General features: G+C 43.3%; 1 protein-coding gene and 2 long non-coding RNA genes across 11 annotated transcripts in view; 2 read left to right on the top strand and 1 right to left on the bottom strand.

Moving 5' to 3' along the window:
* The first annotated feature begins 656 nt into the window (after positions 1 to 656).
* On the top strand, positions 657 to 4,007 carry LOC310682530. Of its 2 annotated transcripts, XR_014513943.1 has the most exons (3): positions 657 to 878; positions 1,338 to 3,771; positions 3,864 to 4,007. It is a non-coding gene; the product is annotated as an uncharacterized lncRNA (long non-coding RNA). The 2 variants fall into 2 exon arrangements; XR_014513944.1 differs by having other exon boundaries at positions 657 to 3,771.
* A 1,320-nt stretch (positions 4,008 to 5,327) lies between these two features.
* LOC310681077 lies at positions 5,328 to 5,760 on the bottom strand. The gene is made up of 2 exons (XR_014513105.1): positions 5,640 to 5,760; positions 5,328 to 5,410 (listed from the first exon to the last, which is right to left on the bottom strand). It is a non-coding gene; the product is annotated as an uncharacterized lncRNA (long non-coding RNA).
* Positions 5,761 to 8,493: 2,733 nt separating this feature from the next.
* The window catches only part of CHD7 (chromodomain helicase DNA binding protein 7), a 143,265-nt gene continuing 124,182 nt past the window's right edge, over positions 8,494 to 27,576 (top strand). For 3 of the 8 annotated variants that reach the window (XM_083450882.1, XM_083450875.1, XM_083450881.1), the window contains exons 1-2: positions 8,494 to 8,852; positions 11,136 to 11,238. The gene's annotated coding sequence lies outside the window, so the exon portion shown is untranslated. Of the gene's footprint in view, positions 9,003 to 9,025; positions 9,318 to 9,450; positions 9,766 to 10,200; positions 10,291 to 11,135; positions 11,239 to 27,576 lie in introns of those variants that run through there. The other 5 variants (XM_083450878.1, XM_083450876.1, XM_083450877.1 and 2 more) reach the window with 5 other exon arrangements.

Genomic DNA, 27,576 nt, shown 5'->3' with positions numbered 1-27,576 from the left:
CGCGAGGGACTCTCCGCCGTCCCGCTCCGGGGAGGAGGAGGCAGGCGGAGGGCGGACTTGCCGCTCGTGGGTGGGGTCTCCGTTTCCTCATGAGGTTTCCTGCCCGGGTCGCCCGGAAGGGTTGTGGAGGACGGCGGCTTTTGTTGTGTGTGGAGGGCGGGGGGGGGGGCGACTCCCTGGCTGAGGCGGCGTTTTTTGCTTCCTGCGTGGGATACTGTTGCGCGGGGAAACTCTGCTGCTGTGAGGCATGGGGGGCGGGGCGCACGACGGTCTCGTTCGCGCGTGGAGAAGAGGAGGAAGGTTGCTCTGGGGGGTGGCTGGGAAGTGTGTGTGTGTGTGTGTGTGTGTGTGTGTGGCGGAGGGATGCTCTGAAATAAGGCGACTTCGCCCTTTCCCGCCTCAGGGAAATTCAGCAGCCGAGAGCTCGGGCTCATGGTCGCCCCGCTCACACTCGCCGCCTCTTCTCCCCTGCAAGCCGCTCTTGCGCCTGCCCTTTTAAATCGGCAGGAGGACCTCTTCGCGAATTTACGGGATTAGCCCGGAGCCACCTGGTGCTTGAGATTTCCCCTCCCCCCTCTTCTCTCTCTCTCTCTCTCTCTCTCTCTCTCTCTTTTCCCCGCCCACTTCTCGAACTGACCCCCCCCCCGCCCTCCCTTAGGACCGGGGAACCTGCCCGCGCCTCGCCAACCCAGAGAATATATTTCTCGGGGGGGGGGGAGTGCCTTTTCCCATTGGCTCCGGTTCACAGCCAATCGTCGCGGCGGGCGAAAGTGCCGTCAGGGAAAAGGAAAACCCTGAGACTGTGACGTAAGAAATGGAGTGGAACAAGGGGCGGAGGAAATGGAATCCCGGGAGGAGGAAGGAGGACTCGGCGATAGGTGTGTGCGAGGGAGGGAGGGAGGGAAGGGGGAGTGGAAACGGGGCGCGCAAGATACCCCCCCCCCCAAAACAAGGCTGTGCAGTCTCGAGCCCTGGATATGATCGGTGGCTTCTAAAGAAGAGTTGGGAAGGAAGCCAAATTCCGGGAAGGGGGTGTGGGGATCTAGGAGCGCACCCCAAACTGGGAGGGGGGAGGATGAGTGCAGCTTAGTGGGAAGATAATTGTGGGTTGGGGAGGGGCACCTTGGAGAGCGGAAGGTAAGAGGTGTTTGCGAAGTAAGGAAAGGAAGAGGTTACAAACCAGAGGAAAATGGGCTTGGCGTCCTAATGTGGAAGTGGGGAGGATGGTGCTCTTACAGTCTGGACCAAAGGGTTTAGGCTGACGAGGATGTGTTTCAGACATAATGGAGCAGGATCCAGCTTGTTCTTACACATTTTTCTTTTCTTCTCTCTTGCAGGTTATGAAACCCTTTTCCTCTTCTTACCAGTGTGCCATTAAGCACGTATTTTATTATCTGTCATCAACAGTCCTTACTAATGTTTCCCGAAACTCTTCCCGATGAGAACCTGTTTTTCAAGAATAGGCAATTTTATTTAGCTAACTTATTATAACTTTGTCCTCTTCTTTCCCTGTGCTTTGACCTACTTCATATATTCTAAATGATAGCTACTGTATTTTTTTAAGGAATTGTTTTTTGGCATAGTTTCATATTTGTATTGTATATATGCAAGCAGACTTTGCAAATCTCATGCACAAGATTATTTTGTGCAGTTGCAAAAGCATTTCTTGCAGCAGATTTTGCAATGTGTTTGAGTGATTCACTTTGGATCTTTTGAACTTGGTCACATCTTCTCATTTCAGGAAGTTTGCTTGTCACAACACTACCCTAGACCTCAATCCAGTTCCAGCTAACTTCTTCTTTTACTCAAGCTTACACTTCCTGAGACACACACACTATATATATATATCACACACGCACACAGCAGAAGTTAAGTAATCCACCTGGAAACATCCTGCACTGGAGCATGATGCCTTTTCAGGTCCTCTCCCTTTCACTTGGTCCCATCCCTGCCACAGTGCCATATTCCCTTATCCCTTTAGGTTAGTACCTCATAGTCATTTTTGCTGGTATAAGATTTTTTTTTTTAAATTTGTTAAAAATCTGACAACAAATATGCAAGAGGGGAAGATAACGACTCAATTTAAAGCAATTATTCTGAAATTATTCTTAAAAAATCAAATTGTAGGTTCCCTGGGCTTTTTATGACATAACTTTCTATTCATTTAGTAGCTTTTTGAAGTGGTAGTGCAAGCGTATACCATTGGAAATCATGTGAGAATCATTTTTCTCCATAATGTTCTCTGGGACAATCCTGGGAACAGGATCTTAACTTCTTACTGGATTTTTTTCTTGCTGAATCACCTCAGGAATAGTTTCTAGTCAGTGTAACCATTCTGCATGTCACAGAATTAATTCTCTATAGAAGCAGAGATTGTTAGCTAAAATAAAGTATCCTAAGTAAATAAGAATTAGCCTCCTATTTTGTTTTGCATTCAGTTACTTCTTTGCTGCCATTATTAATGCATAATGATCGTTTCAAAGTAGTGGTAGTGTGGACAAGTCTTTTATAATTTTACATTAAAATAATAATTGTGATTTTTATGATGAATGATAGCAAAAGCTCCAGTTTTGAAGAAATCATGAAGTGTACTTGTTTCTTGCCATGACAAAGGCTCTCAGTTATGTATATACCGTATTTTTCCGTGTATAAGACACCCCCTATTTTGGGGGACTCCAAATTAAGAAAACACCCCTCAGCACTACCCGTGTATAAGATGAGCCCCAATTTTAAACCTAATTTTTTGGTTAAAAAACCTAGTCTTATACATGGAAAAATATGGTAAATATATTTGTTATAAACACTTAGAAGAACCTCCTTCCAACAGAAGTCCAGTCTAAGGGCAATGGAATAGAACTGGGCTTAGCATTTCAATCTGTGTACCATGTATCTTCAGATATACACATATATAGATGTATGTATGTTAATAAAAGGGAGCCCCTGCTCAGTAAAATAGTAAATATATAAGTGTTTCCAGAGGAATAGCCGTGTCTGCTGCAGCAAAACCAACAAAGAGTCTTGTGATATCTTGAATACTAACATGTTTTATCGTGTAAACTTTTATGCATTAAATTTCAAACTGTTTAAAGCTGTGAACATTTTGAAGACTTGATTTTGCACATGGATTTCTTGGCTTGTTTCGCTGAAAGATTGATTTGACAACACTGTGGAATATATTTGCTTTGTATTTGACTGGGCTCCACCTGTTATTTGCTTGAACAACTCTTTGCATTCTGTTGTCTTCCTAGGAAACTACAAATACATCATTGACATGTCATGTAATATGTGAAAACCATGACAGTACATAGATGCCATGTTGAATTACTTGTCACTTCTATGTATTAGAAGGAGGAATCTTTCTTCCAAGAGTAGGATCCTGTAGACATTATCTATGTTCTTGAATCTGCCATGAACCAATTAATTGCAGTATGATTGACAAACTTTATTTCCTCGTTTAAATCCAAATTGTAGTTTGTTGATGTGTACAGACACAGAGGAGGCAGTGATCGCATGTACAATTTTTGAAAAGCTGACACTGTTGTCACACCTGGCCTGAATCCAGCTTAGCAGCACACGTGTCTGCTCCCTCATAGTGAAGTTGTGTTCCATCAGCTGTCTGATGTCCACATCAGCAGGTCAAATCCTGGAACAGCTTGCTGCATCTACTCCAAAGACACTTCTGGAGAACATGTCACTAAGGATCTGGCAAATATGAAATCTTCGAATGTCACTGAAATAAGGCATGTTCTTGCTTCACCATTCAGTCTTCAGGTGGGGAATGTCTTTTTTCTGGACTGGTATGTATGCTTTCCTGGTATGTTTTATCTTCCCATTATCACTTCTCCATTATTCCTTTTTGCCAGCATGAAAACAATCAACCTAAACACCAAGAAGGCCTTGCAAGCAAAACTTTGCCACAATAAAGGATCCACTAAAAGAGAAGTGGTGATCAAAGTGTATTTATGATGCTTATTCTAAGCAATATACAATTATATGCTGAAATGTAAGCACTGTTTTTTTCTGTGCATGACCTTGTATGAATGTTTGTGTGTGTGCACTTACATGCATGCTTCATATGCAGTGACAAGGACCATAAATTGTTGCCATAGAATTATGAGTAGGACTGTGTGATGAAAATGTAGTCTGGGGAGAAACATTTGAAAATGGTGCATTTGAAAGAAAGGAGAATGGAATGCAACAGAGGTAGAGCTGGGGCATGGGCCTTGGAAGCAGTACCTGTCTGGGCAGTGGGTGGCAGGCTTTGTAGCTTGAAAGTGTACTGTCAGTGGATGGGGAACACCCATGCTTGGTGAAACCACAGTCAACTCACTTTCAAGAGAAATAACTTGAGGAACCAGTTCATACTGCTACTGTGAAAAGGCCATCAGTAGCAATAGAGGTGAGTATGCATTCATGGCCCGTACTGCACGTAACATGCCACTTATATATGCATCCGGCATTAAGTTTCTAATGACCACTGAAATCAATAGGCTTAGGTGTGCTTAACTCTGTGTTGGTATGTAGCTTATCCTGAAAAAAATACTTTTTGTGTATACTTCGTTAAAACCAGTAATTCAAATATTGTATTGACACTGCTTGCTGCAAATGCAGTCCTATACACTTTTACCTGGGAATGAGTCACATTGTGGGGATTCTGAGTAGGCACGTATAGGATTGCATTGTAAGACTATATTATGAACCAACACAATCTGCAGCTGTGACTTTAAAATACTGAATTATCTATAAATATAGATTAGTTCCCTTTCTCCATGTTTGTAATATTAGTAATAAAAAATGAATTAAAAACAGTAGTTACCTTTTTATTTAACAACAGCGTTAACTAATTTTTAAAAATAACTTCTATTAATGTTTTTAATGGAAAATTGTAGCTAATCTATGTTAAGTGATCTTTTGGTATTCCCCTTGGGATCAAAAGGGTGATGGGAATTATATGGGACACAAATTTGTTCCATGTTCCCATTATATAGGGTAGCATATATTGTGAGGCCTAGTGTGGAATCTTAGTGTTAGTGAAGTATACCCACAGTAGTTTTCTCAAAGCTTTGAGACCTTGGTCATTAAATACATAATAATGTCTGCCTTTCCTCAAACCCAAAGCAACATAGGTTCTCCCATCCTCTCTATCCTTGTGACTCTGGAGTGAGCAGAGAATAATAGAATCTCAGAATTGTAGAGTTGGAAGGAACCATGAGGGTCATCTAGTCCAACCTCATGCAGTGCAGGATTATTTTGCCCAACATAGGGCTCAAACCCACAACCCCAAGGTGAAGAGTCTCGTGCTCTATGGACTGAGCTATTCAGTAGAATGAGAGACTAGTTGAATTTATTATGCACCCCTTACAAGCAGGCATAGAATATTTTGGGAAGTCATGTTAAATTACAGTGGTACCTCGGGTTAAGTACTTAATTCGTTCCGGAGGTCCGTTCTTAACCTGAAACTGTTCTTAACCTGAAGCACCACTTTAGCTAATGGGGCCTCCTGCTGCCACCACGCTGCCGGAGCACGATTTCTGTTCTCATCCTGAAGCAAAGTTCTTAACCTGAAGCACTATTTCTGGGTTAGCGGAGTCTGTAACCTGAAGCGTATGTAACCTGAGGTTACCACAGTATATGAACACACTAATCAAGTATACCTAGAATACTTTAAGAGAAAAAACAAAACCAATTTCTTTTCTAGATTCTATTATATGAACCTGAGAACAACTGCCAAAACGGTCTGTTTCTCTAGCTCTCTGTACTGCTAATCGTTTCAGCTACTAGCATCCACCCTGGACTCAATATTAACAGGAAATAGTTGCCTAACATAATCTGCAGATTACCCATACCCTCCTACTGCTCTGTCATCCTTTGCTCACTTCCTCCTTTGCACACTGTGGGGCAAAACCAAAGTTCTGATTGCTACAGTCAATACTAGAAGAGAGTAGGCGAAGTGATGAATGGAGGAATGGATTGAGGGGTTGGGGGCTGTAGCATCCTGTCTCTGCCTGGGATCTTTTGTAGGCTCAGCAATGATTTATGGGTTAATATTTGGCAATCCTAGAACAGAATCTTCTGCCCACTACAGTTCCAAATTCTTCTCCATTTTGATGTGATAGATTTTAATACTAGAGGCTTCCAGAGTACCAAAGGCATGAATTGATGGGGGCTTGTTATACACCTCCCCTCTCTCCTTCAATGAGCACTGAGCACATTCTTAACTGCTTAATCAAGTGTTTGTTTCTACATATATGCTGTTTTCCAGTTTAGAAAAAGTAATGCCTCTGTGTGAAGATAACATGGCAGAATCTAAAACTAAGCAGCGTAAAAATGCAAAGTGCTACACTGTACTTTTCCCACCTCTTGGCTTCTTCAATTTCAGCTAACAATGTTTCAAGATACAAAATTTGTGGTCTGGATTTTGAAATTCAAAGAAAATTAACTGATTTAACATTATAAACTCATACTGAAAGTAGCAGCTAGTATAATGGTGAGCTTTCTTGATGCAGACTAGAGATGTTTCAAGATGTATATTCAGAATTGCTTAACACATAAAGTGTTGTTTAAAACTCTTTACTCACAACAGGTGTTGAACTCACAATATATGTAATTAATGGGTGGACTCACCCAACCCCCTTCCAGAGCAGGATTATGAAAGAATTCTAAATAGTGCACATATGGAACAAGGGAATAGTATTCTGAGCTAATTGACATGTAATGTACACTTATGATCTTGTGCGTATATGAAGTCCATGTAACACCTAAAATGGTGAACTTTAACCTCCAAAGACTTACAATGAAATCTAGTCTAATCATGCATCAAATTATAGCAGTGCTTGAGCCACTAAACTAAGTTGGGTATCTACATATCCAGTGAGTGCTCTGGTGCCTTTAATAATTGTGTGTCATGCAGATGTTACAGACTTGCACCTGCTAGATATGTCTACCATATGTGTATATATAAAGTACAAGAACACAGTCTTGAGTCAGAAATTAAAACTGCATTGGAGAGCTGCTGGGAGATGCCATGGCATTCATGTGTGATGATGGGACTTCAGAAACATGAAACCTGAGGATAAACAAATGGCCAGCACGCTTATGGCCTATTCACATGAACACTTACACTACATTAGCAGATAGTTTTGTCAAATATTAACCTGGATGTGTTATCTCTACACTTAAAAGCCCTGTTTTGGACCTTTCAGAGGTACAGACCTGATCTCCTAATTGGAGTCTTAAATAGCATTAATTCTTTCTCTGTTCCCTGGAACAGAGATTTGGATTCAGAGAAGCAAGCAGAGTTCGTCCCCATCTTCACAAGTTTATTGAAAAGAAGTAGTATTTTCTGTGGAGAATGGCTCTATTTTAAAAATTTTGGTCGTTCATGGGCTCCTTGAATTTAGAAATTATTCCATGCTTTATCATTTTACAGTAAGGACGAAGTATCGCCGCCCACCCCCACTACACACGGAAGATCCTGTCTTTATATATCGCCATAAATTGCTAAATATGAGAGAGAGAGAGAGAGAGAGAGAGAGAGAGACGGGACATCCCATGATGCGGGCAGGAGGCGGGCCATGGTTCTCGGACAATTCCAGCACAGGACACATGGCGGTTGTTTCATCGCGTGCACAGCTAACACTGTGCCCTTCAGGCGGACGCGGTTCTAGAAGATCACACGTTTAAGGCGAGATTGGCAACGGCATGTTGGAAACACGACTGAACACACCGGGGCGGGCAGGATTCTCCCCTAGAAACGAGGCGGCGGCGGCGAAGTCCTTTGGAGAGTCTTTCGGTCGCAGGTGCTTCTCCCACCCTCCGCGCCCCCTTCTTCTCCCATAATAACTCTGTGGAAGGAGGGTCCCTTCTTTTCCTCCCGGGCGCCGCCAAACTTTTCCACAACACCGGCGGGAGTTGCTCCCCTCCGCCTGAAGCGGCGGCGGCGTGTTCTGTGCGGCCAGGTTAAGCTGCGTGAGGCCCCGAGCGAGCGACTCAGTCCTGGGAACGCCGCCCCTCTCTGGCCGGCCATTCGCCCGCGGGCGAGGCAGGGCGCCACCTCGCTATCTCCATGTCGATATCTGGGTCTTGGACGCCGTCCTCCTTTCCGCCCCGCCCCCCTTCCCCTCCCGTCTCGGGCGAAGAAGTGGGTGTCGACTTGTCTGAGCCCTTGTGTACCCGGCGCCCTGTCAGCGCTTGACGCCCCCCTCCCCCAACCGTCCATCTCCCTTTCCTTCCTTCTTTCCTGAGGGCGGGGGGCAGAGGAGGAGGAGGAGAGTGTCCTCGTGGAGAGCGGAGGCCGCGGGGGGGGGGGGAGGAGAGGAGGAAGGAAGGAAAGAAAGCGGAGGAGGGAGTTAGTGACCTGACCCCCTCCCCCCGCTGCCCTTTTAGGAAGGCTGGATTCTTGCATAAATTATGCCGGTGGCTGATGACGTGTAGCCTTGTGGGGCGGGGTTTGCGGGCGCGCGCACTCTCCCTCCTTCCCCCCCGCCCCGCTCGCTCGTCCGCGGGAGGCAGGCAAGGAGGGAGGGAGCGAGGGCAAGTGGCGTCGGGGACGCGCCTCGTGGCGGGCGGAGGGAGCGAGCGAGCGACGGGGGCGGGCGAGCGGACAGGCAGGGGGCGGTAGCAGCAACGGCAGCCGCTCGGCTGGCTGGTGTGTCGCTCGGCTTTTGCGGACGCGCTCGGGAACTATCGGATTAAACTTGAATCGAGTGAAATTACACAAAGGAGCGAAGCGGACCCGGGACCCGGTGGAGACCCGGAGACCCTCGCTGACCCCCCTGCCCGCCCTTCTCGCCGGCCCTGGTCAGGGATCTCCGCCCGCCTCGCTTTGACCGCCCGGCCGAAACCAACTCCCGGTGCGTGTGCGCGTGTGTGGGTCTCTCTCTCGGTGTTTGTTTGTTTGTGAGGGAGAGGCGCTCGCTCTCTCGCTCGCTCTCCGGCTCTCTCGCTCCCCCCCCCTCCGGTCCGCTCCCGAGGACGCCTCCGCCGCGCCAGCCCTGACCCCGGTGAGTGACCCGCGCCTCAGAGCCGCCTCGGAGGCAGCCTAGAGGGCAGCGCCGGCGCGCCGGGCGAGAGAGCGCGGCTGTCCGGCTGTCCGCGGCCCACAGCCGGTCCGGCGGAGGGCGGGGGGAGCGGAGGGGCGCGCGGTGTGTCGGCGAGCCTCGCCTGGTTCTCTGGTCCATGTGCATCCCTCGGCCGAGGAGCTTCCCAGGATGTAAAGCGGGGGGTGGGGGTGGGAGAGAGGAAGGAAGGAAAGAAAGAAAAGAAAGAGGAGGAAGAAGGAGAAGAAGAAGAAGCAGCAGCGACGAACCCACACGCCGGTGAGAGCGGGAGCCCGAGCGAGCCTGGCGGCTCTTCTCCGCCTGACCTCTCTCCTCTCCCTCCCCTCCCCCACCTCCCTTTCCTCGAGCGCAAGTTTTGGAGGGCGATTAAAAGGAGAGGAAAAGTTGGGCGAAAGTCTCCGCGGGAGGAGGAGGAGGAGGGGCGGCGGGGGCCGGATCGCGGCGAGCGGGATGAGGCGACGGGCTGAGCGCGGCGGCTCCCCGGGAAGGCTCCCCCCCCCCCACGCCCGCCCGCCCTGCTGGCCACGCTGAGCGCTCCCGGCCCTGGCAGCACAACAAGCGCTAACAAAGTGCGGGGGCCGCCCGCCTCGCCCCCCTCCACCCTCCCCGCCTCCTGCTAGCTTGACCCGGGGGCTCCTCGCGGACACATGGAGCCATGGGAGGAGGAGGAGGAGAGAGAAAGAGAAGAGAGCCCAAGGAAATGGAGGTGATGATAGAGGAGGAGGAGTGGTGGTGGCGGGGGGGGGGGGCGGCGAGAGAAGAGAAGAGGCACGAGGTTGTGCCGGGGTTATTTGTCTTCGCTGGAGAGGAGCGGGGAGGCTGGCGGTGGGAGTGAAACGGGAATCACACGGGGGGGGGGAGAGGAGATCACGACTGTTTTCCAACAACCCAAGAAGAAAGCGTGTATGTGTGTGTGGTTTTTTGTGGTGGTGGGGGGGGGAGGGAGAGACGCTCCCCAGGCAGCTTGGATTGGGGCTGGTGGCGGAGGCGATAGCAGTAGCAGCAACAACAACATAATAGGAGACTTAACCCCGCGGACCAAGTCTGCTTCCCTTTCTGTGTGTGTGTCTCTCCCTCTCCCCCCCCCCCCCCCGCCGGGCGATCTTTTCCTTTCGCCTGCGCGCTTCCCCCTCTCTGTCTTTTCCCCTGATCGAGAGCGGGTCGCTGAGAAGGTCTCCCTGGTGGCCGTAGTTTTCCCCCCTCCCTTCCCGAAACCAAGGCCATTTTGAGGGTGAGCGGAAAAGGTGGTTTGAGGCCAGGCGGTCAGGGAGTGTATGTGTTTAGGTTTGATTCATAAAGGGAAATGGGGTTGGCCGGGAATTTTGTTTCTCCTTCGGCTCTGGTGGGTGGGTGCTGAATGTGGGGCTGGTGGAAGTGGGAAGCGGACGCTGGGGATGTGCCGGGGGGGGGACACACTGGAGGTGGGTAGGGAAGGTTGTTAGTGGGTCACAGGGAGAAGGAGCAGCCATCATTATATTGCATTCATTTTTCCTGATAGCATTATATAAGGGGACACCCTTCTGTATTAGGAGGCACCCCCTTAATCTAGCGGTGGGGCAGGCGGGGGGGGGGGACATTAAGCTCGTGGGATTTACCACATAGGCAATAAATCGGATGAGTTTCTCCAGATCACTTTGGGATAGTGCTCACGCCTTCCTTTTAAAGTACTTTTAAAACGGACAATGGACAAAAGAAAAGTAGCAACGCGCTGGGAGTTTCCTTTGAATTACTAGAGATTTTTTAGATACAACAGCCAACTCATTCTACTTTGCCTTTGCTTTTGTTTGGTGTAGTACTGAATGTGCTTTCCAAGCAGATCTTGGTGAGTTTTTTTTCCATTTGCAGTGAGCTTTTTGACCACTTGCTACACATAGATTTTGGTTTGCAAACTTAAAATTTCAAACCGATATGGCCCTTCTCTCCCCCTCCCACTTAGGAGATTTGTTCCTTATAATATATATATATTTAATAGAAGCTCATCAGCTTTTATCCTGGTGGAAATACACTTTTATATCTCATATTACAATAACTACAAATCTGAAGATAAAAGTTGAACAATTTTTTGTTTTCTTGCAGATCATCCATTCTAACGGAGGCAAAAAATCTTAGTGACTGTGATCCTAGCAGCATGGGTAGCCGATTTATCCCAATTACAAATTCAGTTAGTTTGCAGTAATGTGTGAGTATTATTTTGTTGTTGTTGTTAAAAGCACAGTTGCTAACTATTTTTTGTAGGAATTGATGTTGATATTTTTTCCAATTAGAGTGCTGTGTCTGTTGCTTAGAGTATTTTTGTATTGCTGTTGCACAACAGAGGCTCTTGTCTTTAACCTAAAATGGCAGCTTAATTTGACTAGGGCCCCATTCATTGACAGTGATAATAAAAAGGCTGAAAGCTAAATGTAGCTGGATGCTTGGAGTACAGTTGAGAATTCTACCTTGCATTATAGGATGGCACAGAAAGAGCAGTTTCCATCCAGAGTACAAATGTTTACAACAAAACATCTTATTTTGAAGTATTTGTTAATAAACAGTGGACAGAAAGTTGAATAATCATGAAGGAGCTTGGAAGGTTTAGCGTTTCCCTCCCTCCAGACCCTGTCCAAAATAGAATTGAACTGCTCTACAATATTCACTATTGTTTGAAGTAGTGGGCTCCATTTCTGAAGTATGAAACAGGTGACTGTCATTCGTGTCCATATTTTTAAACGGGACATCTACTTTTTCTCAGCACAGTAGTTTAATACTAATTTGGGGTATAATTTATTTCCTGACAAATTGTTACTTAAGCATATGAAACATCTTGTACATTCCCAAGTTTTTATAGGACATGTCCTATTTCAAATCATGTATTGTAAATTGTGCTAGTTATCAAAAGATTCTACAAAATACCAACTATTTCTGGAAGATACCGATATCTACCTTATTTTTGAACCATTTAATTTGCAAAGGGTATTCTATTGCTTATTTTAATCCTTTAAATATGATATAACAACAGAAAAGAATTTGGGATTCTTGCTAGCTTCTTAAAAATCCTGCAAGATTTCTTTAAATAGTAAGTCTAGGAAGGGTTTTTATTACCTTTAAAAACTAATACATACTGAATTACTTTGGTGTGAGGATTTTTTTTTCAACTTCACCGTGGTCTTGAAGAGTATCAGATATGATAAAATGTAATGGTAATGCATTGTACTTGTATAACACAAGGCTAGAATACCTGTGGTTTTTAAATCAATTCCAATAGCTTATTTTAAGGTCCACTACTATAGCTTATTTTAGATATACGTTAGAAATGTTTTTCAGATTCAGTTGGATTCAAAGGTTCTGTTCTATAAGGGAGGGTGTATTTGAGCCAATCCACCAAATCTAGTCAGTTACAAGAATATTTTCAATTTCATAATACATATTATTTTGTAAGCATCCAAGGAGCTTATATTGGTTGCTGATTACTGTTTTATTGAAGCATGTTGACAGAATTTTTTTTGCAGCTTCTAAGTATGGTGCTGGGGCATGGAAAATTTAATATATTACACTTTTCTAAATACAGAAGCAAGGTAATAAAAGAAAGTCCCAATCTATTCTTACTATTTGAAGGGGATAATCTGCTGATTTATTTGTTTTATTTTACCTTAAAATGTTTGCTAAGTTACAAGATTTGAAACTTCTGAAACATCGCCTTTTTCATACGTTTGTATAAGAAAGCGCATGAAAATCAAGTGTGGTGATTATGTTTTTTTAATGGCATGTATGATTACTGGGAAGCAACATCCAATCAAGATTTCCAACGATCAACAGTTAAAAAGTTGAATGTGGCATGGTGTGAACTCGGCTCTGGAAATACTTGGTCCTTCCTCTTATGATAAGCTGAGCCTTGAAAAAACTTGAAAACCACTGAGCGTTTGCTGCTTTTTGAATGCTCTGAAAGTCAGGACAATCATCACCCTTCTCTTTGGCTTGGCACTGGAGAGAAATGGGTGACTTGCCTCCATCCATATGCTGAGCCTTAGATGTTCTGCAACCACCTGCCTCTTATTCTTCGGGGAAAGGTGGCAAGCATAGATTTTGGTCAGCTACTAAGGCTATCCATAATTTGTGGGCCTCTGGCAGTAGCTGTATATGGATATATATTTGCAATAAGCCAGTGCAAAGTTTGAAGTTTTTGAAGGAAAAATAGAGGTTGTAGAAGTGTGGCTCCTAAGTAGTTTTTGTGTTTTATGAAGTTTGCACTTTCAGCTCCACTTGACGATATGGTGTAGTAGGATCAGGTCTTTTTGAATGTGGAAACCCAGGATCAGGTCTTCCGCTTGGTCGATCTATACTTTATGTGGAAACCACATTTGTTACTGACACACAAAGGTTGTCCATAGCAAGCAAGTAAATTATGCACATGCATGTTCGTGTGTCCTAGCTGTCTGATCACACAAACTGCTTTCAGCGACATGTTGTTTATTTGAGAGGTGTTGTACTTCTGAATCCTTGGAAGATATTCTAATTTTCAGACAAAGATGCAGGAGCCAGAGCAATATTTTATTGCACAGGCTGACCTCTTAGATAGTAATGCTGTTCTATAGAAGTAAGGGCTTCACATAGGCCCTGCCTAATAGTAATGGCTTCAGTTGCAGATCACCTGTGCTCAGGCACAGATGAGGTACCACTTTTTTATAGTTTGGTGATTGCCCCATCTCCTTTTTCTGGAGTCCGGAAAAGGCCAGGAGCTCTCTCTGATCTCATGCTCAGCCTCCAAGACTTGGAAAGCAGTGGGACATCTTGCACTCCTTAATTTGTCCAAGATACAGTATGACAGGGACACGCCCCTTCCCTTCTACCCAGCTTGGAGATGGGAGTTGGATTTGGGATTGCCTTTGAAATCTTATGAATCTCAGGTTAGGTCACAGTCAAGACTTCTCCCATCAACTCATTGTTGATGAGTGAAAATTTTTGTTAGCTTGGTCCAGTTTGTGGGCTGCTGTTCCAAAGAGTGGCTAATGTGGCTAGAAAATGTATGAATTGCACTAGTCTTTATTTCAGAACTCAGGTTTATGCATGTTCCTATATGTAACAGTGCTGCACAGAATTAGTAGGCTATTGTTGGATCTGTATGAATGAGCCCAGCTTTCTTTCCATATGTAGAGAAGGCCAAAGTCATAAGCAGATAAGACACCATTTACTATGTTGATTTCAAAATAGTTAGTTGTACCATACTGCTCTGATATTTCATAACAGTTTTTGTTTCAAAAATAAATACCGTCGTACCTTGGTTGATGAATACTTTAGCAGTTGAACGTTTTGGCTCCCGAAGGCCGCAAACCCGGAAGTGAGTGCTCCGGTTTGCGAACGTTCTTTTGGAAGTCAAACGTCCAGCGGGACTTCCGCAGCTTCTGATTGGCTGTAGGAGCTTCCTGCAGCCAATCGGAAGCCATACCTTGGAAGTCGAAAGTTTTGGAAGTTGAACGGACTTCCAGAACAGATTCCGTTTGGCTTCCAAGGTACGACTGTATCTACTAGTGAAATGCACTAGGGAAACTTCAGTAACTGCCTAGGTTACATAGGCCTGCATCCTGATACTATCCAAGTCTACTCACAGATCATTACCACTAGCACATCAGTGAAGATTTCTAACAGGTACATTAGGATTGCAGCCTTGTGGTATCCAATATTGTCCATCTGGTGACGAAGGGCATCCCAATGGAATGGGGACAGGTGGCAGATTTCAGGTATTCCTGTCCTGCATCCCTCATGCCACATTAAATTTGCTAGAGAGTTTTCCCCAGCCTGCAGAAAGATTACTTTCTTCTTCCCCTGAAAGATGGCTTTGGACACCACCCATACAGTAGCTTTTTATGTAGAGATCATATTTGGTCCAGTTTGTTGTGGCCATTTACCCTAATTCCATATTTTGCAGATTTTTTTTTTCTTGCATGCAGACCAAGACACATCTGTTTCATGATATACTGCAGTGCAGAACCAAAATACAACAATGTTTTTTCTGAGAATTAGTGGTTGGAGTAGGAGAGTGGTACTTATGCTTTAATCAATTACTGATTTCTACACATCAATTTTCTAAATTAAGTATTCTGTAACTTAGAATACATTCCAAAGCCTTAAATATAATAAACCTCTTAAAGATGTTCCTAAGTATACACAAGCTGATTAGCTCCTAGCTTCTAGCACTTTTTGATTCAGTAAACATAAAACTAGGGAAATATGTAGTAGTTAACTGTTTTAAATCTTCTGACACTCTATAAAAGTCTAGATTACAATATAGCCATCAGAACGTATTCTGCATACAACATAATTTTGTTGGAGCTCCTTGGTTCTAAGCTTACATGGAACGAAGCATAAGGAGTACAACTGAAGGGTGGAAGTGGCTTGGCTATTTGTTGTGAGATGCAGTTATCTGTTATAAGAATCTTTGAGCAGTTCTTCAAGAACTTCTTTGTAGTAAGGTGCTTTACACCAGGTCAGACTGTTTGTTCTTATAGCTCAGCGTTTCCTCTGATTGGCAGTGGCTCTCCAGCTTCTCAGACCAACATCCTTCTCACTACCTGCTACCTGACTCTGTAGCTGGAGATGCTTGGGACTGAAACATGGGACCGTCTGCATAAAAAGCATGTTCTTCCATTGAACTGTGGTTCCGTTGCAGTAGGAAGTGCACTGATTACAAAGATCTTTTTTTAGCAGCATAATCCCCTGAATTCAGTTTCAGTGTCTAAAATTTTAATAACAGATTCTTTTTCATATACTTGGTGTGGGTGGGTTTCCTGTGGTTAGAAGCTACTTTCCTGGAATTTGGCTTGCTGCTGGTAGAGAATCCAGCAATGAATGCCCTCCAAATTTACAGGCTAAGTCTCTTTCTTGGCTGTTTATATAAATTCAGAATTTTGTGACAGTTCAGGTCTTGAGAAATTAAGTTTTTAATAGATACCCAAATTATTATAGATTATGTGATATTCAGCACTGTTTAAAATAGTTTCTGCATTGCAATGAATGATGCTATTGAAGGTAGAATTCAGAGCTAATCATAGTGGGGGTGTTGTTTTTAAGAAGATACTTGGTACTTAAAACATTTCTGCTTTTTGGTCAGTATGCTTTATTAGATTTTTACTTTTAAACCTTTGCTTACAGTTTATGATGTTTGCATGACAGTTTGCAGGTGCTGAATATTTTTCAACAAGCAGATTTGAAAGACTTTTCTGTTTAAAAAAAAGCAAATTCTTGTTGAAGTAAGAAATGAATGTTTTTACCCCAAAAACATTTATTTTTTGCAAAACCATTTTGTGTGAAAATGTACAGAGATTATTATGTTGTTTTGATTTCTAAAAGTTTCAGCTGCAATCTGCATGCATCAGGTTGCTATGTGTAAGGAAAGATGGTAGCACTTCACATGGGATTGAGATGCAAATAATCATTTTTTTAAAAACTATCAAACAGGTGTTGAGCTTCAGAATCTAAAGACATAGTACATGTATACATACAGTCAGGAATCATTTTATGCATGTCTGATTGACGCACAATCACACACATCCTTGTTGCTGCTGACCTGGAAGTGGCCCCAAAATGGTCTGGTCTGGTCTTACGTGCGCTCTTCCAATGTGTGTGGGGAGCAGGAATGGAACCCCTGCGCAAAATGGTCACCTACCTGTACAACTTGACAGTGATTACAGAATAAAAGCCTATTGTAGATGTTTGTCTGACACCAGCCCTTGTTTTATGGCATTAGATTGTGCAAAGAGGTTGCCCAAGTTTATCTTTCTTGACGTAGGCAGAATTTTTGCTGAATTTTTGTGCCAGGATTTTCTTTTACTTAAATTTTACGTGCTAGATATGATAATGAATTATATGGAAACTAGACTTGGTTAGTTGCTTCATAGAGCTAACTGTAAGAATACACAGTATTTTTCACTCTATAAGACGCACCAGACCACAAGACACACCTAGTTTTTGGAAGAGGAAAACAAGAGAAAAAAAATCTGAATCTCAGAAGCCAGAACAGCAAGAGGGATCGCTGTGCAGTGAAAGCAGCAATCCCTCTTGCTGTTCTGGCTTCTGGGATAGCTGTGCAGCCTGCATTCGCTCCATATATCTCTGGATATATTTGCAAGGTACAGTCGTACCTCCGCTTACGTATTCCTCTGGTTACGTAAACTTTGGGATATGTAATCGGCAAACCCGGAAGTATATTTCCGGGTTTTTGCCGCGCGTGCACAGAAGTGGTCTCTCCAGTTGCAGAAACCTCAGGATCTGGCTGGACCTCCGGAACGGATCCCGTCCGCAACCGGACGTACCACTGTATACAGCCTTGCCCACACCTCTCCCCAAAATGAGGGAAACGGAGAATAAGAAAAGGCTGTATATTATTTGGTTCAATCAATAACAAGTGAAAGCACTTTTGACAAAGAGGCTGTGGTGGGCTGGGTGTGGTAGAACCTAAAGCAGGTGTAGGGAACCTTTGGCCTGCCAGATGTTGCTGAGCTACAACTCCCATCAGCCCAAGCAAGCATGACCAGTGGCCAGGGATGATGGGAGTTTTAGTTCAGCAACATTGGATGCCCACATCTGGTCTAAAGTCTTCAACCTAAAGCTAGAATTAAAGGACGAAGCAACAGCTGCAACAGAAACTTCAATGGAATATAATTCTAGACAGAGAAGTAACTTGGGGGAAATATTTTGTGTCTTACCTGAGAACAAAAGCAAAAGAAACTTGCCTGAATGAATATTATTGAGTATATGTTCCACAAACTTCTGTCCTAAAAAGAGAAATGGATATTACACGAAGAGTAAACAGTAGATTTGTTGGTACTTTTTTGTTGTGCCTTTCCAGGGCAATTGGAGAATTCTCATGGCAGCAGGGAGCTTTTACTCCCTAATCTTGCTGTTAAAACTTTTATAAGGGCTGGAAAATGTTTAGGTGGGAAAATGACATAAAATGGACTGTCAGGCTATAGTTCCAGTTTTGGCGGATATCTTTTCCAGCTCTGCCACTGGAGTTGTTTAAATGAGTATATTTGGATGTTTTGCTAATGGAGCATGGAAAGATATCATTGCTATCATAATTTAAGCTGGTGGTTTATTTCCAGTTGCTTCCTGAAGGACTGTTTGTTTATGTTGTGTTTGCATGATCTTCTGGTCTTTCTGGTAGCAAAGAGATGACGGACCTCTGGGCCAGGGCTGAGTTGATGAGCAGTAGCTTCCTTATGTGCCTGTTTATGTTGCTGTATTGCTCCATTGTTGGGTTAACGAAAACATGTGCCTTGGTACAGAAGAATGCCTTTTTTAAGATGGTACCTACTATGACACCCACTGCTTTGTGTATATTCTAAAAGCAATATGTGCTTTTCTTTAGAATAGCTTTTCTTTATATGTTAAATTCTTCTGGTTTTATTAATTGAACAAAACTCGATCAACCAGTCAGCCGATATGACATTTATTGGGTAACAGCCTTCATTTGTGCATATCGTAAATAAACTCACAAAAGTTGCTAGCTGCAAGTTTTGTTGGGCTTTTTTTTAAAAAAAACTAATCTGCTCATACACTAATGGTCCAAATATCCATGCTAGAGTTGGAAAAAGAAAACCACCTCGCCCACAACCAACATGGAAACATAGGACACTTGTAATGTTAGGAAGTTCATTTTAAAGGTTTTAAACTGAAAACGCTCATTGGAAATAAGATCTTGTTTTGCAAGAAGAAGGTGGTTGGAGTGGCAGAGGGGGGTAGCAAGAGAGGATCGTTTTGACCCTCCCCCCAAATTTGAAGAACGTTCTTCCTAAGGAGGCTCATGTAGCACCTATTTTAATGTTGATTTGGCACTAGGAGAAGACTTTCCCTTCTCCCAGACATTTTCATCATTTTTTAAACTCTTCAGTATTTTATCAGAATTTACTTTTGCCTTGTTTGATCTGATGATAATTGTTTTAAACTTATAGGGAAGAGTTCCTACAAAACGCAGATTTTTAATAGAATTGTGCTGGGGTTGAAATTGCTATTGCTGAGATTAAATTTTTCTCTATTCATTAATAGTTGTATGGATTGTGTTTTATTGTATGTCACCTAGAGGCTTTGGCTTGAAGTGATGAGCAACTTAAATAAATAAAGCAAGTTCACAACCCCTGTCTTTTTTTCTTTTTTAAGAAAAGCTATCTCAAGAGAAGGGACGCGGGTGGCGCTGTGGGTAAAACCTCAGTGCCTAGGACTTGCCGATCGTATGGTCGGCGGTTCGAATCCCTGCGGCGGGGTGAGCTCCCGTCGTTCGGTCCCAGCTCCTGCCCACCTAGCAGTTCGAAAGCACCCCTAAGTGCAAGTAGATAAATAGGTACAGCTTTATAGCGGGTAGGTAAACGCCGTTTCCGTGAGCTGCGCTGGTGCTGGCTCGCCAGAGCAGCTTTGTCACGCTGGCCACGTGACCCGGAAGTGTCTCCGGACAGCGCTGGCTCCCGGCCTCTTAAGCGAGATGAGCACGCAACCCCAGAGTCGGTCACGACTGGCCCGTACGGGCAGGGGTACCTTTACCTTTATCTCAAGAGAAACTATACATGAAAAATGAGGGGAAATATGTTTTGCCCCCTGAGGACTGATATTTTGGGGAACACTGATTAAAAACTCACATGAAGTATTTTACTTGATGCCAAAAATTCTACATTTATGTATGTAATGTATGGTGTGTTGCAGTCTACAAGAAATATTCATAATTTGCTTATACAAAATTAACATGTTTATATTTTTGAGGCCTCAGTCCTATGCATGCTTAACTGGAATAAGCACTACTAAACAAAGTGGAACTTGCTCCACAGTGAAGTTAATATACAAAGGGTTGTGCTATAAAGTTAATAAATATACCAAATAGTACAATTTTATGTACTAAGTTTTAAAAAATGCATTTTATGTTGCTAAATGAGTAAAATTAGTTTAGGTTTGACAAGGAAGGAAGTATTGCATGTATTTCAATTTTCTCCAAAACAGTCATCCCCCCCACAGCACATCAAAAGGGAAACACTTTCCCCCATGGCTTCAAAATGTCCAAATACTTTGCATCTCTAGAGGACATTGGTACTTAAATGCCTTGCTGTAACGTATTTACCAAGTTGGAAGTAGGTTGTGTTAATTTTCTTATGATGTGGATTACCTTGGACCTGGTTCACACATGATGATGGCATGTAGGATTGCCGTAATATTTGGAAACCTTTAAGGGGAATCAGAGACTTCAAAAAGTCCTAGGCACGTCCAGATCAGACCTAGGTCACTGCCAGTCACTGTAGCCAATACTTTGCTATATGGACCCTGTGGTCTGACGCTGTATGAAGCTGCGTCCTGTGATCCTAAGATTTTATCTACTGTTTTATCTGGAACACAGCCTTAATCTGGACAGGGAAATTTCTGGTAGAGTTGGGGTTGGGGGTTTTGGGGGGTGGAGGGTGGGGGTGGGGAATAAAGCTTACTAATGGAGAAAATGAGAAATGTAGCATATATTGTAGCCTCTTTTTTGCCAAACAGGTGTTTTATTGCTGAGCAATGTTTATTAATAGGTTTTTCTACTGGAGTAATATGTTACATTGTTGCTTAATTTAAATTCATTGGCATATACCAATGAATATACAGTGGTACCTCGGGATGCGTACGGGATCCATTCCGGAGCCCCGTTTGCATCCTGAATGCAATGTAAGATGCGATGGCGCGTGTCGCGTTTTGCCGCTTCTGTGCATGTGCGCGACATCATTTCGAGCGTCTGCACATGCATGAGCGCCGAAAACCAGAAGTAACGTGCTCTGTTACTTCCAGGTTGCCGCGGAGTGCAACTCGAACACGCTCAACCCAAAGCACATTAAACCCGAGGTATGCCTTGGTACTCTTCCGTTTTGGCTCCCAAACACCTCAAACCCGGAAGTGAGTGTTCCGGTTTGCAAATGTTCTTTGGAAGCAGAATATCCAATGGGGCTTCTGTGGCTTCCAATTGGCTGCAGGAGCTTCTTGCAGCCAGTTGGAAGCCGCATCTTGGTTTCCGAACGTTTTGGAAGTCGAATGGACTTCCGGAATGGATTCCATTTGACTTCCAAGTTACCACTGTACTAATATGCCGTTTTGGCTTGCCATATATGCTAGATGTCACATAGTGCATGAAGAAGAGGTAAAATGTGATTGTATGAATTGGAAAATCTTCTGCTGAAAAATCCACAAGGCCACTCTTGGATTTTCCTGAACGTGGTTGAAATGGAAGGTTTCCAATCAGTGCAACTGTAACATATTTCAGTATAGACTGAGCACTTGCAGTGTTATGTAGTCATAGTTCTCTAGAGTAATAGAAATTGACAGTAGGTACTTAAATAACATTAATATATCAGTCAAGTTCGGGATGAACATCTTACATAAATTTATTCTAAGCATTTTAATGCTGTATTAAGACCTGACTGCTAAAGGCTTCACAGTCTTGAAAATAGGCATTCAATGTAGCAAGTAGTTGTATAAATGGCTAAACTGCTAGTGCTAAAAGGCGATACTTCTTAGTGGGGTAAAACTTGGGACGGATGTCCAGATTCAACATTTAAGCAGGATGCAGTCAGCCTGATAAATTTTGAAAATTGAAATCGTCCTCTGGCTAGTCTAGGAAATGGTTAGAAATGTGGATATCTTGCTTTGTGGCCTAGAAGTGATAAAGGTTGCCTTAGAGTGAGCACTGGTCATACTGGAATGACTATGTGACTACTGTGAGACTAAGCTGAAAGCTAAAAGGGGATTGTTTACACATGCATATTTTTACTTGATGACTGAAACATCATGATCCACTTCCCTTTGTGAATGATCCATCAAAGATTAAGTACCTTAAATACAACTTAGAGTTAGTTCATCTTTTTAGTCTGAATTATATACACATGCGTGAACCATCACTAGGCAAAAAAAGAGTGCAGTTCTGAATTGTGCCCCCAGGGAATCAAGGTGGCTTGATATGTGGAAAGTGCAGTATACTCTAAAATTCCTATTTTTGTATAAATGTAGTTGAATTAAGAAGTAACCTGAAATAGTTATTTGAATGTGTGAACTACTCTGTGACTATCACTCATTAGCTATAAAGTCTACCTTATTTGAACTGTTTCAGTAGGTTTCACAAAGCTGATAATATTGAAAGTGCTACATATGTGAACTAGTGGTTGGTAGAAATGAAACATATGTTGGTAACAATAAACATAACTCTTTATTTTATTGTGTAATGGATAATGATCCTGAATTAGCTGCTTCTGATTAGCTGAGCAATAATGCAATTCTAGGTTCAAAGCCAAAAATAATAATAATAAATCAACTGGTAGACCTTTCTTGTATTGTATAAAGAAGTTGCTATAGAGGACTGCAATTTGTAGCTTTAAAGGTTGTAGGGAACTGTGACTAAGTTGCTTCCATCCAAGTATGGTGTGGAGTATCCCCTGCATGGAAGGCAAAGTACAGTACTGTATCAGTGCCCGACAGGATTAATATGTGTAGGAATTTGTCTGACTTATAGTTAGCAACTTCTGCATGTTTTATGAGCATGTCCTTGAATCACTAATACATGCAAAAGTTGCATTTCCATAATTAGTAAAGTGATGCAACATGTCGGGCACCACTGCTTTTGCTTTATAGAAAGTTTGTGCTGAGTTATGGAATCTTTGAGGGATAAGAGTTGATATTTCCATTCTGGGTTACCTTAAGAGGAAAAAAGAGATGAACAAATCTTTCTTCTGTGAGAATGGTACAGCTCTCACAGCCCTTCCTTCCTGACGAAACACCATGCGCAGGCATATTGTTGCAGCTCTTTTTACCTGAGCTAGGAGGAGCGTCATATGAATTTCCTTGTTTTAATTACTAACAGATGGAGCTGGGATACAATCTCAGTGCTACTTCTGTCTGCACCAAGAGGATAGTACCAATGGAGGCAGGAATGGGCAAGTGGGGGAGGGAGAGGTGAATGAGTGGATGAGTAATAGGGACTGCAGGGAATAGCCAAGGCTTGAAAGATAGGAGCCTTTTGTCAGCAATGCTCGTGGCCAAAATAGCCACACATGAGTTTGATCCACTGCATGTACAGAGCACACACACAGACACAAATGCAGGAACTTGCCACATTCATTCCCATTGCATCATTGGGCTGAGATGGGACTTGTCTTCCCAGCCAGGAAACTGCCACTATTTTCCTGTAAATGGTGTGATGGAGAGAGGAAAGGAAGCTTCCATCCCACAAGTTACAAAAAGCTGCAGCAATATTCAGCTGGTGCTTCCTCCAAAAGCCTGCTAGGGAGGGAAACTTCTCTCAGTGGAGAAAAGAAGGGTGCTTCTTTTATTATTATTATTTCGTTTCCTTTAGCACAACTTGCAGAAAGGAAGCCATATAGCCTTTCTTCCCTGTTCTCCATTGAAGAAAGAAGATGGTATTTTTTCCTCTCACCATGAGTTGAGGTTTTGCAAAAGAGACAGCTGAAGGGCGGGGGGGACTAATGGAAGGGAGAGAAATCACCACTTTTCATCATGGGTGCATCAAATAAAGAAGGTGGCTTTTATTTCCTTTCCTCAGTCGTCCCCACCAGAGGTAACAGAGCAGTGAGGTCCAGATTTTGCTTTTTGTGAAAGCCTCAACTCGGAGCAAAGCCACATTTTCTTTTCCTAAGAGTTGGGCTTTTCACCCTGCTGCACTAGCAGCAGTATCTCCTTGCTGTTTCCTGTAAAAATTGGAAGAAGGGACACTGTCCCTTGTTTTCTTCACAGAGAAGAAAGGGAGTGTGGTCTCTCTCCGTTCCTGTCAGACTTTGCAGAAAGCAACTGTGAGGTGCTGCTGTGCTTTAGGAAAAGCAAAGACATAGAAGTCCAAGTTTCAGGAGGAAAAGTACCTTTTACTTTCCTCCCGGGAGAACCAAGGAGAAAAGGAGAGGTATTCCCCCGCTCGCCCGCCAAGCAGGGCTTTGGGTGGAAGCACAGGTGTTTGCCAGATGAGGGAGAGGTATTTGCAAGTGGATTTATCGAACTTTGCCATCCTTGCAGCTGCGCTCTCTCTCTCTTTCTCTCTCTCTCTTTTTCTCCCTCTCCCTCCACATCCTTCCAAGAGGTAGCTGTGTAAATCTAGTCTATTGCAGAAAATACCAGCAAAGACCAAGAGATGTAGTCTTGGTCTTGTGTATAATATATGTATAGCACTTTTTAAGTGTTCAGCATTGTTTACATGATTATCTGGTTGTAGTCCTTACAGCCTGCTACCCTTGTTTCACCTTCAAACTATTTTGTACTTTTTCTATAGTATTCCCTATATCATTTCACCCAATTTCCTGTCCCTGAATCCAGTCCCTATTGGTTTCCCTGTTGTTTCACCTAACTCTGCAAAGGAAGTAGTTTGGATCCAGAGCACTTCCTCCAGCCCTCTTGGCTGCTCTAGGGAGTTCCTGATGACGAATTCTATAGTGCAGCCAATCCCAGTGGGGCTCTCTGTCAGCAAGTATTAGCTGATTAGGGCTGACAGGGAGCCTTGCTTTCAAAGGAATAATCTGGATCTCATTTTAAACTCCCGTTGTTTCTTTGTAGCCACGTCTGTACCTCTTCACATGTGATGTCACCTGTGAGGTCAGATGTGAGCCAAGTGGCCGAGGTTTGTGGGAAAGGCCTTGGTGGCCAACCTGCATCCCATGCCTGGCCTAATTAGGCCCACAGGCCAGAGGTTCCCCACTGCTGCTCTAGCTACTACGCTACGCCAGTCATTGCAAAGTGTATGAGATGGGCACACTTCATCAGACACACAGTCCTCATCTCTAGCTGTCACACCAAGTCTTTTAGTTAAATATAACATCAGACATACCTGTTTTTCCTTTGATGATTTCAAATGTTGGCTGACCTGCAGTTCCAGAGACAAAAATTAAAGGAAGCTTCTTCAGTGAATTGTTTGTTTACCTCGCTTGCTTGTTAAGTTACAATTCATTACAATTTTTAAAATGTTTTTAAAATTGTTTTACAGTAATGAGCTAACTTTTTTTTTTGTAATTAACATAAATAGCCTTCTGAGCTTTGTTTTAGGGAAGTTAATGCTATAATTTTGTTGTGGTTGGCATCCATCTGCCTGGAGAGACAATGGAAGAGTGCAATACGGGGGGAGGGGGCGCATTTAAAGTAAAACCATTTGAGAGTTGGTGTTTGCTGTGACTGTAGAGACCAATAAGGGAGAGATAAACATTGGCACCCGCCTATGCTAAGGTGGCAGCAGCCTTAGGTGGTGGTTCCGCCTTGGCAGGGGTGGGTGATTTCTTTATACTTCTCTGCTGAGGGGCATACGGCTGCCTGCACCCTCCAGCAGAGCAGTTTAACAAAGCCCCCACCTGGCCTGGGGGGGGGCGGCTTGATCAGCTGAAAAGGACTTGGCAGAAGGACTTGAGTGGCTGCTGTTTCACCTGAATGTACAGCCAGGTGAAACAGCCTCGCGGTCTGGCTCTCATACCGGTCCTGGGTGATGTTTTGATACATATTGAGACCCTGTGAATCACTTTACAACAAATAGGATAATTAAAAAGGAAAACTATCTGGATAGGTGTCAGTGGGATTTGGGAGCTAACTGCCAAATATATGTACACACATACAAATATATATACAAATATACATGTCTTACCATGTAGTCATAATGGGCTGAATTTAGTGACCTTGATATAAAATTGTATTTTCAATGTCTTGTGACTTGAAAAGCTTGTGTGTACACCAGCATATAATGGTTTATGAAACAGAAATAAACCTTGTGGTCTCTTCCAACTCTATGATTCTATTCTATGATTCTAAGTTTTTTGGTAGTTGGAAAATAGGAATAAAGAGAAATTACATAGTTTTTATATTAGGTAGTATGCAAGGTTAAAAATCAGAAATCATAACTTTACCAGCAGTTGGAGAGGGTATGGCAAGAGCAGTTTTTATACTCTGACCAGGTGCAGGCTTGATGGCTTCACCCTAGCCAACATTTTTCTTCCCCCGGCCTCTGTTCTGTTCACGGTCTAGCCTGGTCAAGAGTTTTGGACAACTATAAAGCTCTATATTTTCCCGACAAAGAGAGTCGTGAACCTGGAAGCATCTACATACATATAAAGCATGTGTTAGACCTGCTATGGTTCTTTCCCACCAAGGTCTCCCCACCCTGGGGTGGCAGCGGCTAGAAACATCACAACTTGTGAATAGAGTAAAAAGAAGGGATGATCTCTCGAACTTTATTCCAACTGTGGAATGAGAAAATGGTTGAGCTTTATTCCATCTGTAGAGGAAGAATATGGTTCTCTGCATTAAAGAAGAACAAGTTGATTTGCTTCCAACCTTATCTGCATGTGAACAAGGAATGGGAAGATTGAGAGGCTTGTTTGGAGGGGTAATATAATCAAGATAGGAATGTTTAAGGTTCAACTGATATAGATTTGATTAGCATTACAGGCATATAACCATTTCTGAAGAGTTCTGGGGGCAGACGTGAGGTGCGTGGACAAATATATATAGATTGTTAGAAGCATCACTATTTCCTCCTTATGAGGTTGTGTATAAAACATTTGAAATTTCTATTAGCTGGTTAATAACATCACCATTTTATCTGTCACAACTTTGTAAATAGCCCCATAGAGACGCTTTTAACTAGCTGGGAGTGGAGGGATAACACCCTGGTGCTCTTCCAGGAGCCCACTACATTTTGATAAAGGGCATGAAGAAGAGGGGTTCCATTCAGTGGCAGCCAGCCTGCTTGGTTTGTTTGTTGGGCACAGAAAAGGGATGCCAGCAGCTCACACACCATGCAGTTTGTTGTTGCCTGTGATTACCAGGCAAGTGCTTAAATACAAGACTGAACTATTTTGGTGAGAGATTCCTAATACAAAATATCACATCTTAATACCCTGTTAACCAAATGTACTATGACCCCTTGTAGTTATATTCCATTTCTGATTTTGTAGAATTCTGGAGATTTTCTTTGCAGAGTTGGGAGTTATACACACAGGGAGAAAGTTTGTCATAAATTTATATCGTAACAACATTCACACCGCCTTGCCACACTTGGTTGAGCACACTTTTCCTTTAGGTTTGCTTTACTCTTTTAAGTCTTGATGCAAATTTCATTATTCCTGTGGATTTTTGTGTATGGTTATAACTTGGACATTTGGGCTGCTTTTGGAAGGTTTGGTTCAAGCACTGGCTAGCAAATGTGGTAAGTGATTTCACAGCATTTGATCTCAGATCTTTTCTCTGTTACCTTTCCCTGCATAGTAGCTACTTTCAAGTCTTGGCTTGGGCTTTTCTATTTTCATTTTCCAGATTGTTGTTGCTTGCTTTTTGCATTTGAGTCTTGTAAATTTTATACATTACTGTTCATTCTTTTCAGTGATCGGCTGGCTTCAGCACTGGTTTCCAGCCATGATAATATGTATCAATCTTTTGAGTAAGCAGTTAGGGCAATTATGGAGTGAATGGGCATTATTTACCCAGGAATTGATTATATAGAATCATAATAATCTGACTCTTATCATGTTGAGGAAGGTGGTGCATATTAATGATACAAAAT

The sequence above is a fragment of the Podarcis tiliguerta genome (assembly GCF_965153285.1).
Source record: "Podarcis tiliguerta genome assembly, chromosome: 7".
Taxonomy (NCBI): domain Eukaryota; kingdom Metazoa; phylum Chordata; class Lepidosauria; order Squamata; family Lacertidae; genus Podarcis; species Podarcis tiliguerta.
The sequence above is the reverse complement of the archived record's forward strand: the minus strand, read 5'-3'. Positions and strand labels throughout refer to the sequence as shown.